The 14,804-nt window shown below is 37.1% G+C and overlaps 1 long non-coding RNA gene across 5 annotated transcripts; it reads left to right on the top strand.

Moving 5' to 3' along the window:
- Nucleotides 1-659: 659 nt before the first annotated feature.
- On the top strand, nucleotides 660-14,581 carry LOC131079535 (uncharacterized). Of its 5 annotated transcripts, none has more exons than XR_009113993.2 (3): nucleotides 678-5,396; nucleotides 10,056-10,580; nucleotides 13,998-14,581. It is a non-coding gene; the product is annotated as an uncharacterized LOC131079535 (long non-coding RNA). The 5 variants fall into 5 exon arrangements; XR_009113992.2 differs by lacking the exon at nucleotides 10,056-10,580 and having other exon boundaries at nucleotides 681-4,097; nucleotides 4,299-5,396; XR_009113991.2 differs by lacking the exon at nucleotides 10,056-10,580 and having other exon boundaries at nucleotides 681-4,097; nucleotides 4,246-5,396.
- Nucleotides 14,582-14,804: the final 223 nt, after the last annotated feature.

Genomic DNA, 14,804 nt, shown 5'->3' with positions numbered 1-14,804 from the left:
TTCTTTTTCATTTTTATTATTTTGATGATTGCTTAGGTTGTCACTTCGTCACCAACACTCGAATCTTTAGATGGGAGTTGGGTTGTCACTTCGTATTTATCTTGATTTTTAAGAAAAAGAGCAAATATTTTTTATTTTATTTTTATGAGAGTTAAATGATATTTATCTTTATTTTTTGAAAGAAAGAGAAAATGGCTATGCTAGGAGAAAAGCAGAGAGTTAGTGCCCATGTTCCAATATTCTTCACTCATTGCACAACCCAACCCCTAACTTTTTCAACTTTTTATTTTTTTTACTCTAGAAATATCCCACAACCCACCTTTCATTACTAACTTTAAAGAAATCAAAAGAAAAAAATTTAAGCCCATTAATAAATTTCACATATACAATGTAACCACCCATTTTTTAACATTTTTGGAGTATATTTGTGCACCCTTTTTGATACCCATAGTGCACAACTAATAAATTTCACATATACAATGTAACCACCCATTTTTTAACATTTTTGGAGTATATTTGTGCACCCTTATTGGTACCCATAGTGCACAACTAATCAGACATTTGTGCATAAATGTTTACAATTTTAAGTACAATTTAGAATCTATAGATGTGCCTCTTTACACGTCCTTCCCTACATTAAAAATATAGATATGCTTGTTATTAATTATTTTCTTTCTGCCTTTTCATTAATTTAATCGCTCATTCCAGGTGATGACACGGACTAAACCGTGAAAACATGGCTAACGTGGAAGGTACATGGCGTGGCATTTCTTGACACAGTTAAATATTTGTCCATTGCCTGCAACCCAAATTATTCAATGTAGCGTTATCCTACACAAACAATGGGAATATAATTTTTACTCGCTTTCCTTTGTAATCCGATAGGATACCTAATGCCTTTAGTCTTTTCTACCTGTTCTCTATACCCTGCATCTTCTTTTCAGGTTCAAGTCTGCATTCCATTCTTTCACTTTTCGGATCTCTTGGCGGGTGGAAATCACACCGCTGCCAGATTTTACGCACGATAGATCTAAAGTTTGAAGCAGCTTGCTGGTAAATCTCTTTCTTTTGCTCGATCTAATCCTGCAAAAAGCAAATCCTACTCTACCCGAGTCCTGCGTTGGGCTTTATTGTGTCAGGGCTGCTCCTTTATTTGAAAATCGTTTGGCAATTTTCTTTTCGTTTAATAAGCTCTATGGTTGCAAAACTGACGAAGCTGGAGCTCATGTACGGTTCCGCAGGCAAGAGATTAATGTTTCGCAGCATTTGCTTTTCAATGGTCCTGGCCATGATGCCGGTTCTCTAGAATGTCCCGGACGCCGGTCCATGTGACCTCTCGGCTGGCTCCGAACCCTTCTATGGTCCCGGAGGTCTAGGGATCGATACCCTGCCCCAACGAAGATCTGGGCTGTAAAATTCTACTCGGGCATTGACAGTGACCTGTTGAAGCAGGGCCCCCTGCGGCCTGCTCTAAAAGGCCTCTGCATCGGGTGTGGCGTTGCCCACGCTGTTTTGGCATTGAGGGAAAATGGAATATCTGACGCCTCGGGAATCGATCTCGGTTCGTGCAAAGGCAAACTCAAGCGGCTGCAATTTGCAGATAAGTCCTTTGAATGTGCATAATCAGGGTTGGTGCTTCAAGCCCAGGCTTCTGCTCTGTTCGCCGTCGAGATCGAACGCACTCTTAAACCCAGCGGGGTCGCGATTATAGTCCTGTTGCCCAGCCGGACGGTCAAGGGTTCGAAACCCCTAAGCCCACTTCAGAAACCCCGAAGTCGTTCGTGTGACCGTGGTGAGGAATTCTTCAGTAATCGCGCTGCGCAAGTTGCTTTGGCGTCTAACCCCGTACACCATTGCTCTCCCCTGAAGCACAACAGGAACTTAGTCAAGCTCGCGGAGCCATTAACGGAGAACCACAATAATGCCATTTTTTTCTGAGTGTTGTGTACAGAAGCACCCTGAACCACCATGTTTATTTTGAAATTGGGGTTAATGACACAGAGAGCAGTGTAAGTGGGTTGTTCGTGAGGGTTTATGCGCAACAAATCAGGGCTTTTGATATCTACGCAGTAGGCGTGTATGATACAGCCCCTGCTTCTACTTCCGCTGCCAATCTCGAAGGAGTCGAAGCGGTGCGACTGAAGCAGAGCAAAATTGGAGGTGGATTAAAAGGAATATCAGCGAGAAGGATTTTGTTGTTGCGAAAGTAGGGTTTCCGATTTGATGGAGAGCGAAGTAATGTGCCTCCTCGACAAGCGTTTTGTGGCATGCAGCCATAATTATGATGATGCTGGCTGTCATCATCTGCTGAACGCATTGAGAAAGAATGGCGTCTTTGCACGTAAGTGGTAACTGCTTTGGTCGATACCCTCCTGCCATTATACTATACTATGGTAAGCCTGGCTACTCTGCTACTAGTTTACTTGGCTATTACTGTAATATGCTACGGAGAATAAAATGCAGATTTGGTGGTGGTGTATTTGTATTAACAACAATATTTCAAGGGTTCACGAGTTATAAAGCATGATTTAGGGGAGAACATTTTACATGCATAGTTAAATGATAACGTCCTAACATAACGATATGAAAGATACTAAAAAATGGGTATATAGTAAAATCTACTAATGATTACAAGATTTGGTCAAATCATCCTTCAAGTTGACTATTGGTAGATAGTTTAGTAGTTGAAACTTACCTTTCTTTGTTATTGCATATTCGACATCCATCCAAGCTTTGTTTATTTATGTAATTACTCAAGCTTACAAAAATATACATTTATGCATATTTATCTCCTTTTTATTTGGCCTCTACTTCTCTTTATCTATTGCCTCTCTTTGTACGTCTTTTATATATTCCCCCCTTCTTCTCTTTCTATCTTCAAATCTACCTTTATCTTCCTCTCTCACCCTTTATTTATAGACATGTCTCCCTCTCTTTCTCTTCTTTTATCTTCCTAAACCTCTATATCTATATCTATATCTCTATCTATCCAAATTTCTTCTTCCATTTCTCCTCCTTATTATCCTTCTATATTATCCTGACATCTCTCCCACTCTCTACTCTATCTTCCTCCTATCTCTCTCCATTTCTATCTCTACCTCCTTACCCCTTCTCTATCTCTCTCCCCTCCTTACTCTTCCTCTCTCTCTCTATTGTAAACATAATGTGAGACTATTGGTAATGCAGTTTGATTATCTTCTTTAGGGGAAAGGAGCCAGTAGCTGCCATAGCTAACTTTGCGCATTGGTTCATCCGATTTAGATGATTTTTTTTCGGTTCTCTTCGTATGCGACTTAACTGCTTAAAGCTATTGTTTTGGCTTGTGGATAGTAACGATGCACGCTGTGAAATTCGTTATGTGCACAAAGGTCAAAAAATACACATTTCCAAGTGTGATCCAATACATGTTCACCTTTGTGCCAATAGTAGATAACTCAAGATAGCCATTAGTAGTGGACAAATGCTCCAGTAGTGAGCTAATTTTGGTCAAAAATGCTAAAAAATGCACCACTATTGGTACATGTGATATTTATTAATGAACCTTCCATTACCATTTTTTTTTGGCTCCTACTATGTCTACAAATAGAAGGGTGAGGGTGACAAAAAGATGACAGTTATTGGTAGTATACTACTTTCCCCTAGAAGTTTTATTTCATTTATGTTTGGATCCTATAAATAGATTCATAATTGATTTAAATTAAGCTATCAATTCTCCTCACATCATATTAATTAATCTTATATACTATACTACACAAATATATAAAAATATAGACCTTCCACACCCATTGCACACTAAGGTGCGATTGCTGGTTAATTATTTTCCTACCGTCCTTTTCATTAGTTTAATCGCTCATTCCACGTGATAAAACGGACAAAACTGTGAAACATGGTTAACGTGGAACGTACGTGGCGTGGCATTTTGAGACAGTTATTTGTCGATTGCCTGCAACCCAAATGATTCAATTAGTTTTTTCTACCTGTTCTCCATACCCTGCCTCTTCTTTTGAAGTACAAGTCTGCAGATCCCCTGGTAGGTGAAAATCACACCGCTGTCAGATTTTGCGCGCGATGGATCTAAAGTTCGAATCTGCTTGCTGGTAAATCTCTTTCTTTTGCTCGATCTAATCCCGCAAACGGCTAGCGCTGCTCTACATGGGTCCTGCGTTGGGCTTTATTGTGTCAGGGCTGTTCCTTTATTTTGAAAATCGTATACCAATTTTTTCGTTCCGTTTAAATTTTTCGCAGCATTTGCTATTAAAACGGTCCTAGCCATGATGCCGGTTCTCTACATTGTCCAGGGCGCCGATCCATGTGACCTCTTGGCTGGCTCCGAACCCTTCTATGGTCCCGGAGGTCTGGGGATCGATACCCTGCCCCAACGAAGATCTGGGCTGTAAAATTCTATTCGGGCATTGACAGCGACCTGTTGAAGCAGGACCTCCTTTGGCCTGCTCTGAAAGGCTCTGCTTCGGTTGTGGCGCTGCCCTCGCCATTTCGGCATTGAGCGAAAATGGAATATCTGACGCCACGGGAATCGATCGCCGGTCGTGCAAAGGCAAACTCAAACGGCTGCAATTTGCAGATAATTCCTTCGAATTTGTATAATCAGGGTTGGTGTTTCAAGCTCAGGCTCCTGCTCTGTTCGCCGTCGAGATCGAACGCACTCTAAAACCCAGCGGGGTCGCGATTATAGTCCTGTTGCCGAGGTGGACGGTCAAGGGTTCGAAACCCATAAATTCTCTGAACCCCACGGCTGCCCTCTTCAGAAACCCCGAATTCGTTCATGTGACTGGAGGGGAATTCTTCATAATCGCGCTGCGCAAGCTTGCTTTGGCATCTAACCCCGTCCACCATTGCTCTGCCCTGAAGGACAACAGGAACTCAGATCAAGCTCGCGTAGGCATTAATGGAGAACCACAATAACGCCCTTTATTTGCCAAGTGTTGAAGACCTAAGCGCCCTGAACCGCCATGTTTATATTGAAATTGGTGGTAATGATACTGAGAGCAGTGTAAGTGGATTGTTCGTGAGGGTTTATGCGAAGCAAATCAGGGCTTTTGATATTTACGCAGTAGGCGTGGATGATACAGCCCTTGCTTCTATTTCTATTGTCAATCTCGATGGACTCAAAGCGGTGCGACTGATGCAGAGTGAAATTTTAGGGTGGATGAAAAGAAATATCAGCGAGAAGGATTTTGTTGTTGCAAAATTAGGGTTTCCGAAATGAGGAGGAGCGGAGTAATGTGCCTCGTCGACGAGCTTTTCATGGTATGCAGCCATGATCACGATGATGCTGCCTGTCTCCATCTGCTGAACGGTTTGAGAAAGAATGGCGTCTTTGCACATAAGTGGTAGCTGCTTTGGTTTATACCCTCCTGCCATTATACTATACTATGGTAAGCTTGGCTACTTTGCTACTTAGTTATTACTATAATATGCTATAGAGAATAAAATGCAGCTTTGGTGGCGGTTTATCTGTATATACAACAGTCGGTTATAAAGTATGATAAAGTATGATATGGGGAGAGGACATAAGTAGTTGAGTATGTGCTAATAGTAGTAATAGAATTTGTTGGTTTAATGTTCAATATTTTTAATAATATAGTGATAGGGGAAGGGCGTCAAGTTACTTTCTGCGTTTACTTTTTGTTCATTCAACCCCTTAATTACTATCTTTAAAAAATAAATACATGATAATTTAAAGCTCACTAAATATTTCACATGTATCAATAGCCACTCACTTGTACCTCTGGTAGTTAAAATTTTAATATTTAATTGGAGTTGTGCAACTTTATTGGTAACCATAACGTCGATAGGGTATTTGTGCTTAAGTGTTAGTCAAAATAGTTATTAGAGAATATGTATTGGATTAGTTGTGTAAATTTTTGAGGTAGTTGTAGTGCATAGTTATTGGGGTGTCTATAAGTAGGTATTGAGCGCCACCTTTAAACGGCCATTTTGACCTTTGTGCTCATAATGAATCAACTCCCAGTCTTCATAACTGCCCAAAAGCTGAAACAATAGCTTTAAGCTCTTAAGTCACATACGAAGAAAACCAATTTTTTTGGTCAAAATCCAATGTACGTTTTAGAGCTTAGGGTGCACAAAGTTAGTTATAACGGTTACTAGTACCTTAGTAGTTCTGACTTTAAAATTGTTAGTGTTGATCATGAGTATGAATAAATGAATGAAATGTATTCCTTAGATTTGAAAAGCAAAAAACAAATGTGATGTCACATTAGTGCACCAAAATATATGACTTACTGCACAATTACTTATTTAACGTTTTTTTTGCCTTTTTGGACATGTTAACAAAAAACATGTTGATGTGGTATCATATTTGATGATGTGGACCCAAAACTTTAGTTATAAGTAGGGGACTTGCCAAGTAAGCTGTTGTAAAAAATTGGAAGTGATTTGAAATTGCAACATAGGATTTTGAGAGGTGAGAAGGTAGGGTGTTCACTAATGGGTCCTCTCCCCTAGTTGGTCTCTGCAAAAGAAAAGTCTAATTTCTCTCTAGCTTATTCTCATCATTGTTTTTCCAATGTCCTAGCAGGGGAATATGGGTGGGAATCGCATGTTTTTGATTAAGGAAAAACAGGTTTTAAGGGACCCGAAACCCTTTACAAGGCAGGTTTTGGAAGGACCTACAACCCGAACCGAAAGATAAACTTGAAAGTCCACTCAAGGAAACATGACACAAATGAGACACAACATGGCCAAACCAAGGATGGGGTACAACACAAAAAGGACCCCCAACAAGAACCAGCGAGCTGCAAGAGACCAGCAACCCCAACCCAACCAGGACGGATCAAGAGTTTGACCTACCCTTATGGGATCGAAGGGTCATATCAAAAGAGGACTGAGACGATTTAGATTTTTTACTTTTAACACTAATCCATCCCTCCTCAACCCTAGCAGCAGCCTTTTGCCAAGAGGATGGATCCAGAATAGAGGACCTCCCATCACCAGGAGGAACAGAGCCAGCTTCCGGAGAGGCAGGGACAGCAGAAATCAAAGGATCAGACAAAGATCCAGCATCAATCTGGGAAGCAGGAAGGTCATCCACCAAGGAAGAAGATCCAGCAATCTTCAAACGATCATTTGGGATGCCACCGCAAGCATCCCCACACCCCTGAGCACCAAAAAAAGAGGTAGCAACCAGAGGCTCGGCCTGAGGATCCTGCGCAGCCACCTCAGAAAAGCTTTTCTTTTAAATAAAGTAGTGCTCAGAGGAGGCACCTTTCCACCAAGAAGCAAATTTCTTTTTCTTCTTATCTGATTCACACTGTGCAGCAACATGTCCAATTTGGAAGCACTTTCGACATCTAAAGGGGATGCCCCCAAAGTCAAGTGGGAATCGCATGTTAAGGTTTATATGATATTAAGATTTTAGTTTGATTTATTTCATTATTTATTAGTGTAGAAGGAAAATACTTTTGCATAAAATTATCTAGGATAATAAACTAGTAAACAATAAATTTGAATGAAATGATTAAGGATTGATAATTAAATTTGTTGAAAATGGTTGTGTTTAATGGGCAAGGATTGATAATCAAAATGGTTGATTATGCCATAGATATTAAGGTTCAAATCTTTTAGAGGTGCAATTAAGTTTAGGTTCAACCTCTAGTTTCTTGTGATAGATCAAATTCCTACTCATGAGAGTGTATCTAAAGAATGAATTCTGATTTAGATGTATGCTCCTTCAACATATTGTAGTACACTATATAAAGGCAGGGAAGCTAATATTTATATAATACAATTTTTCCATAAAGAAAAAGGAAATTTTTGGAAATTAAATGTTTGAATAAAATAAATTAACATGATATTTAACTTGAAATTTGATGATAGAGAATTGTTGTGAATATGCTAATATTTTAAAATTTTAATACTAGCCTAAGTGAAGATTTTTTTATTTTGTAAAATGATTGTTTTTTCTCTATTCATCTCTTGTGTGAGCCTTGATCTAAACTTGTTTGTGTATTTAAATTGCAACTCATGGATATGAACTAGCAAATTGTGGATTGCTAAAATTTGTTTGCCTTAGATCTTTTGATATATGAGTTTGGTAAGGAATTGATGGTGTTTGTGAACATCTTTTGTGAATTTGTTGAATTGTGAGGGTCATGTTTTTCTTAGTAATACATCTAGTTGGATTGATTCAATGAGGATGATCCAAGATCAAGGGTAAGAAGCACGTGGTCAATGAACCTAGGTTGATGTATTGCTGTGATCATATTACTAGAATACTCTTATAAATGTTTGATAACAACTCATTTGAATAACCATAAATGTTCCTAGGTGATCTCATAGTGTGCATGGATATCTTTAAATACAACAAAATAATATACAAAGCAACACTAACATGTGCTAACTTTGCTCGCAATGACTATTGAAGTTGTCAATAATGTTTAGATTTGAATTTTAAATTCTTTAAAGATTTAAGGTTCAAATCCATGAGTGTGAAAGTGATTTGGGTCAAAGTGTACACTTGTATTTTTTATCTAGGGTAACAAGTGACAAGTCTAGGGATCAAGATCAAAATCTTTAAGGATGAGTGATAAGGGAATTGCGATGTGTCATAAGACAAATTAACACAAGAATACCTATAAACTAGTTATTGCACTTTAACATTAATCAAATTGGACACAAAGCACAAGGGAAAAGGACATAGACATACAACTTTTACCATTACTTCCCCCACATTCATATGGATGAGAACTATTAGGTAGATGCATGTAAAATTTAAATAGATAATTGTCATGTAGTAATAATGTATTCTTGTATGTCATGTCCCACTTTGGGATTAGGGAAATAATTAGCCGATAGGCTATCTATGCAGGCTTTTTCTCGACAAAGTGTCAGCATTTCGACAATCATTGGATCTCCAATAACTTCCTGGCTAGCCTTCGTTTTCCTGGCGATGACGTGTTAGGTCGATGACAAGTAGATTGGGTAATGAGTTGGACAATGACATGGTGATGAAGAGACATACACGGTGGCGAAGCAAATGACATGTTATCTATCGATGCTTTGGGCGGTGACGTGAACATGATGCATTTAATGTAGCTAAACATTTGGTTGTGCTTAAGTGTGTTTGGTATCCTTCCATGTGTCTATCACTTCCATCACTCGAAATAAAGTTCATAATTAATTTTCAGTTTTTCATTTTTTGCATTTTCATTGTGCCTCTCGGTTTGTTTTCTGTGTTTCAATTTGGGAAAACTCTGGTTTTCATTATGTGTGTTGCCTTGTCCTGTGCACTTCAATCTGCGTTTTGGCTTTGGGCCATAAGCTTGCAGGTAAATGTGTTGTTGGAGAAGTGAGGTAATTCTATCTTTCGTGTTTTGGATGCATTGTTCTGGTTGTATGTACTTTGTACAAATATTTGGTTTATAGTTGATGGCTTAAAGGTTTTGTGGGTTATATCAGTTAATTATTTTAGGGGGATTCATTATCTGCATTTCGAGTGTGCATCTTAGCTACTCTGTCATTTAATTAATTTAGGGTTTTCACTGTCTGTGTTTTCATTCTCTGTAGAGTTTTCATTGTTTGTGTTTTCATTCAGTTTCTCGGCTACTCTGTCACTTACTTAATTTAGGGTTTTTTATTGTGTGTATTTGCATTTTGTGTGAGGTCTTTGTTGGTTCTTTGTGTTCGTTTTGGTTTAAATCTGACACTATTACAGGTAAAATGTGTTGGTGGAGAAATGAGGTGATTCTATCTTTCGTGTTTTCAATGCATAGTTGTGGATGCCCCCATTTCCTAAGAACATTTGCTTTGTGGCTTTATATAGTTGATGGATTGAAGGTTTTGTGGGTTAAACCATTTAAAAAATCCTTGTGATAAAAATCTTACAATTTTTTTTTTGGCGTTTCATTGTCTGGGTTTTCATTCAGTGTGTCAAGTACTATGACTCTACCATTTGGGGAATTGAAGTTCATAGTAAAATTTGGCTTTTCAATGTGGGCATTTTCATTGTGCCTTAGCTACTCTATCACTTAATTAATTTAGGGTTTTTTATTGTGTGTGTTTCCATTCTCTATCAGGTGATTGTTGGTTTTGGTTTAGATCGTCAATGTTGCAGGTAATATGTGTTGGTGGAGAAACGAGGTAATTCTATCTTTCGTGTTTTTGATGCATAGTTGTGGTTGTCCCGATTTTGCAAGAACTTTTACTTTGTGCCTTTTATATTTCATGGACTGAGGGTTTTATGAGTTATAAAAATTTTAAAACGACAGTGATAAAAAATGTTACAAAAATATATTTTGGTGTTTCATTGTTTGCGTTTTCATTTTCTGTTGGGCACTTTGGCAAAGGCTTTTGTTGGTTTTGTGATAAAATTACCGTCTTTTTTCTATGGTTTATTCTTAAATCAAAATATTGCCGATATAGTGGAAATAGGCATCCACGTTTCGAAAAAAAAATAATCTTCTTTGTTTTTGTGACATAGAGCTTGCATTGTTCCAATTTACACACAAAATTCAATCGGTGTGGTTTAGAGAATACTTAGTGCTATGTTGGCCACCATAAGATCTGTAGGTGCTTCACAACAACTTCATATGGTCGATTCTGTAAGTTACTATATTGCCTCTCATTGGATGTTGCAAGTCACTTATCTGTTCTGTAAATCTAACTAGATGAACATGTGTGTCAAATTGTTTGTTTGTATGCTTATACATATACATAGATAAATGCATGCTAGCCATACACAAATAGATACATATAGGCATACTTATAAATGTAGTTGAAATAAAGAAAAAAAATTACATATTTTGTCCTCTACTATCTTTGTAGGATGCATAGCAATATGTTTTTTGTCCACAATGATAAGGTAAGGCCATGTTAAATGCATGTGTATATAACTATATTTATATGTGTAAATCTCTTTCCTGCATGTACATAGTTAAATACATGTTAGGCATACACAATTAAATGTACATACTGATACTCATAAATGTATTGAAAAATAAAATGGACCCATGCACATAAGCATATACATAGGCATACATATAGCCATGCTCATATATGTGTTCGATTCAAAGAAAAAAATGGACTACAATGTATACATATTTTGATTTCATTGTGTGCCTCAATCTCTCTTTTTTTTTTTTTTTTTTTGTGCTGAAACAACAACAAAAAAAAAGCTTAGCACCCCCTTATAGAGACAGTATGTATACATACAAACACATATATGTTTGCCAATGCAAGTGTTTGCTCTTCTGGTTGATTGTGGAGCTCTGCCCATTTTCTGGGCAATGTGCATATAGTCATACACATACACACACATGTAGCCATGCTCATGAGCCATACACAAATAGATAGCTATACCCATGGTCTTGAATGCATTGAAAGGAACAAAAAAAAAAAAAAAAAAAGCGATATTCTGCCCTTTGCTGTCATTGTAGGATGCATACCAATATATATATATATTTTTTAATTTTAATTTATTGTAGCAATAAGGAAAGTCATGTGTTTATGTGTTTGTGTATAGCTATATGTTCGTGTGTGCGATTATACATGATAGGCAGACACATTCAAAATTGCATAGCCATTCTTATAAGCATTGCATAGCCATGCTTATAATCGTACTGGGATCAAAAAGTGGAAATGTGCACATAGGCATACACATACACGCACATATAGCCATGCTCATGTAATGTCTCTGAAAGAACAAAAAGAAAGCACATGAGAGAAGGATGTATACATATCTGGTTCTGATTGTGTGCATTAGTTTCCCGCTGCACATTGCAGCCACAATGGATAAACATTTGTCTCCCACGTATACAAACACTATAGTTAGCCTATAAGCTATCTGTGCGGGCTTTTGCCTAAGGAAGTTTTAGCCTTCTAGTAATTGCTGACGTTTTGGCCACTTTGTGGTAGTCTCTATTTCCCAAGCGATAATGTGTTATGTTGCTGGCAGGCATACTAGGCAAGGATACCAAACAAGTCTTCTACCGATGCGTTGGAGAATGGCGGAGCGATGAAGTGACATACACAGTGGCCAATGACTCCTTGCAAGTTCCCTACTGATGTGTTTGTGTTGGGTAGTGATGTGAACATGTTGCATTTCATGCGCCTAGACATTGGCTGTGCTTATGCATGTTTGGTGTCCTCCACCATTGCATTTCCATTGTGCGTAGCCTTACGAGCATATATACCTATGTGCACATATACATGTGTACACCTGAATTTGGGCATATTGCACATATACATATGTACACCTGAATTTGGGCATATAAATGACATATATGTATTGCTATCAAATTGGCTGTTTTTAAGCGTGTTTGGTGCCCTTGGCCACTGTGTATGTCCCTTCCTTCTCCATAAAATATTAATTTACATCTATATCTATGTATGCATATCCATGAGTATATGTATATTTAGACATAATTGACATATATGTATTGCTAAAGATTTGGTTGTCCTTAAGCATGTTTGGTGCCCTTGGCCACTGTCTCTGTCCCTTCCATCTCCACAAACGATGTTCACAATTAATTTGGTTCTATATTTTCTGTATTTTCATTGTGGCTATACTTAATGGTCATATATATCTATGTATACATGTACATGTGTATATGTGTACTTAGACATATATGTGTTGTGAATTTCCATTGCCTTTGTTCGTTTTTCCTATGTGCAGCTTGAAGTGGAAATTTAAAGAGCAAGTACCTACGCATTGAAATTAAAAAAAGAGAACGTGCACAGGTGTGTGCATCTTAGAGTCAACAGAAGGATATTTGTTGCTTCTTATTGTTTTTGTTGGGTGCATACCAATGTGTGTTAAATCCTTCTTGGAAAACCGTTAATGATTGTCCCTGTAAGGCTTTCATCTCTTTTATACGGATGTGCAATGAAGTGTTGATTGTTATAGCATGGAAATAACACAAAGAGACCTTTCCCGCATTGAAATGCAGAGAACAAGGTGATGTCTGAATAGCCGAGACACACGATGGAAACCTTGAGCTTCGGTTGTATATGTATAAGCTTGCCTCCTCTTGGTGGGTATATATGTGCATCCATTTTGATATTTATGTTTGCGTATATCTATATGTATATAAATCTGTGCGTGTCTATATATAGACATAGAGATATATATACACATACCTCCATATACATATAGATGTAGATTGCGAAATCATTGAATCCCCCATGGTGAACAAAACCAAATTCCATGGTAAGAATAAATAACGAGAGAAAAGAAAGTAGTATATGTTGCTGCGATCGAAACGACCATGAATTTATTTGTAGTTCAATTAATGTCTGGATATCAAAAGAAATTGAAATAGATTATAATCCTTGGACTCGATTTGAATGTCAGTAGTAATAAAAGAAATATGATCAATAGCCTTATATAAAAAAAGAGGGAGGCTTTAGGATTTTATTTGTTTGAAAAGATTCATATTTTGGTGAGGGTATGATCTGAGGAGTAAAATAAAGGAGAGTTCAAAACTCTAGACTCGTGTGTCCCCAAAATACGGAGTTTCCCATAATCTTCGAAGACCGCATTCAATCCTAATTTCCAACTCCGGTAACCATAGAAAAAGCATCATATTAAGTGTTATATGTGCAATGGAGGTAAAGTTGAAGTGAATTCCAAAATGTTTTAAATTAAAATGCTTCTGAAGTATATTAGATGCTTTTGAATTTTTTTAATGTCATAATGATAATCATACATGAAGCATTTGAATTTTTTTCTTTTTTCTGTTTTTTTTCGTTTAAGTATATCGAATGAATTTATAAATTAGTTTATGAATTAATTGCCCTTTTATGTTTTGGAGGTAATGTGGTATTTTATGGAGAACATAGAGTAGGGAAGTATTGTTAAATTTTTAAAATTTAATATAGTGTGGATTATTTAAATTCACAATTAAATATAAATTTGATTCTTTTTTTAAAGTTGTAGATTTATAATTCATAAAACAACATTTATTTTACACATTTAAATAAATTAAAATGTTTTGATTATTATTCTTTTAAATGTGTAGATGGAGTGAGTATTGAAATGGAGTTCACTTAGAGCGTAAAAAGGAGAATTGCCAAGATTGGGGGCTCGATGTAGACGAACTACAGTGAAATTGGAGATAAAGTTGGAAACATACGAAGCGAGGAGTTTTAGCCAACTCAAGCTCAAAATTAGAGAACTGTTGTTTTGAGGAGCTTACTCACATGGTTAATTGAAGACTTAGCTAAACCAAACTCAACATCAAGATAAAAAGTTTCAGTTTCAGAGACTTTTTAGCATTGTCAATTGCAGTTGATCAAGGGAGTTTTTGAAAGGAGGTTTTCAAGGGAAATTGATATAAAATGGAGCTCGAAGCTCATTGTAAGGGGTCAGATGCTCCGAGTTTGGACTTTTTTTAAGATTAGGCTCTTAGAATTTAGGAATAGTTTAGGAGCTGGAAATTGGCCGATGGTCATTCTAGATAGTTTTCCTTTGCATTTTTTTCATCTTAATGTAGCTGGAAGAGATCTGATACAAACAAAAATCAGACATTCAGTGTGACCAATCTGTTGAATAATTGTCCTTATTCGAAGGCGAATATATGAATTTAATTCAATTTTTTGTTTATTTAAGTTGTTTTCCATCATATGATGTATGTTTGATATTCATTTTATTCAATTTAACTTCCTGAGTTTGGAGAGAATCTTGTTTGTTTCTCATTGATCTTCGCATTTCAATGGTGGTTAATGGTGATGAAAATGTGATTTAGTAATTTCAACCTTCGATTGTTGATGATATAGCTTTGGTCGGATTCCTACAGGCCGACTCGTCAAGATCGAATGTGTGAAAC

This window comes from Cryptomeria japonica, chromosome 8, assembly GCF_030272615.1.
Source record: "Cryptomeria japonica chromosome 8, Sugi_1.0, whole genome shotgun sequence".
Classification (NCBI taxonomy): domain Eukaryota; kingdom Viridiplantae; phylum Streptophyta; class Pinopsida; order Cupressales; family Cupressaceae; genus Cryptomeria; species Cryptomeria japonica.
Note: the sequence above shows the minus strand (reverse complement) of the source record. Positions and strands in the feature narration are given on the sequence as shown.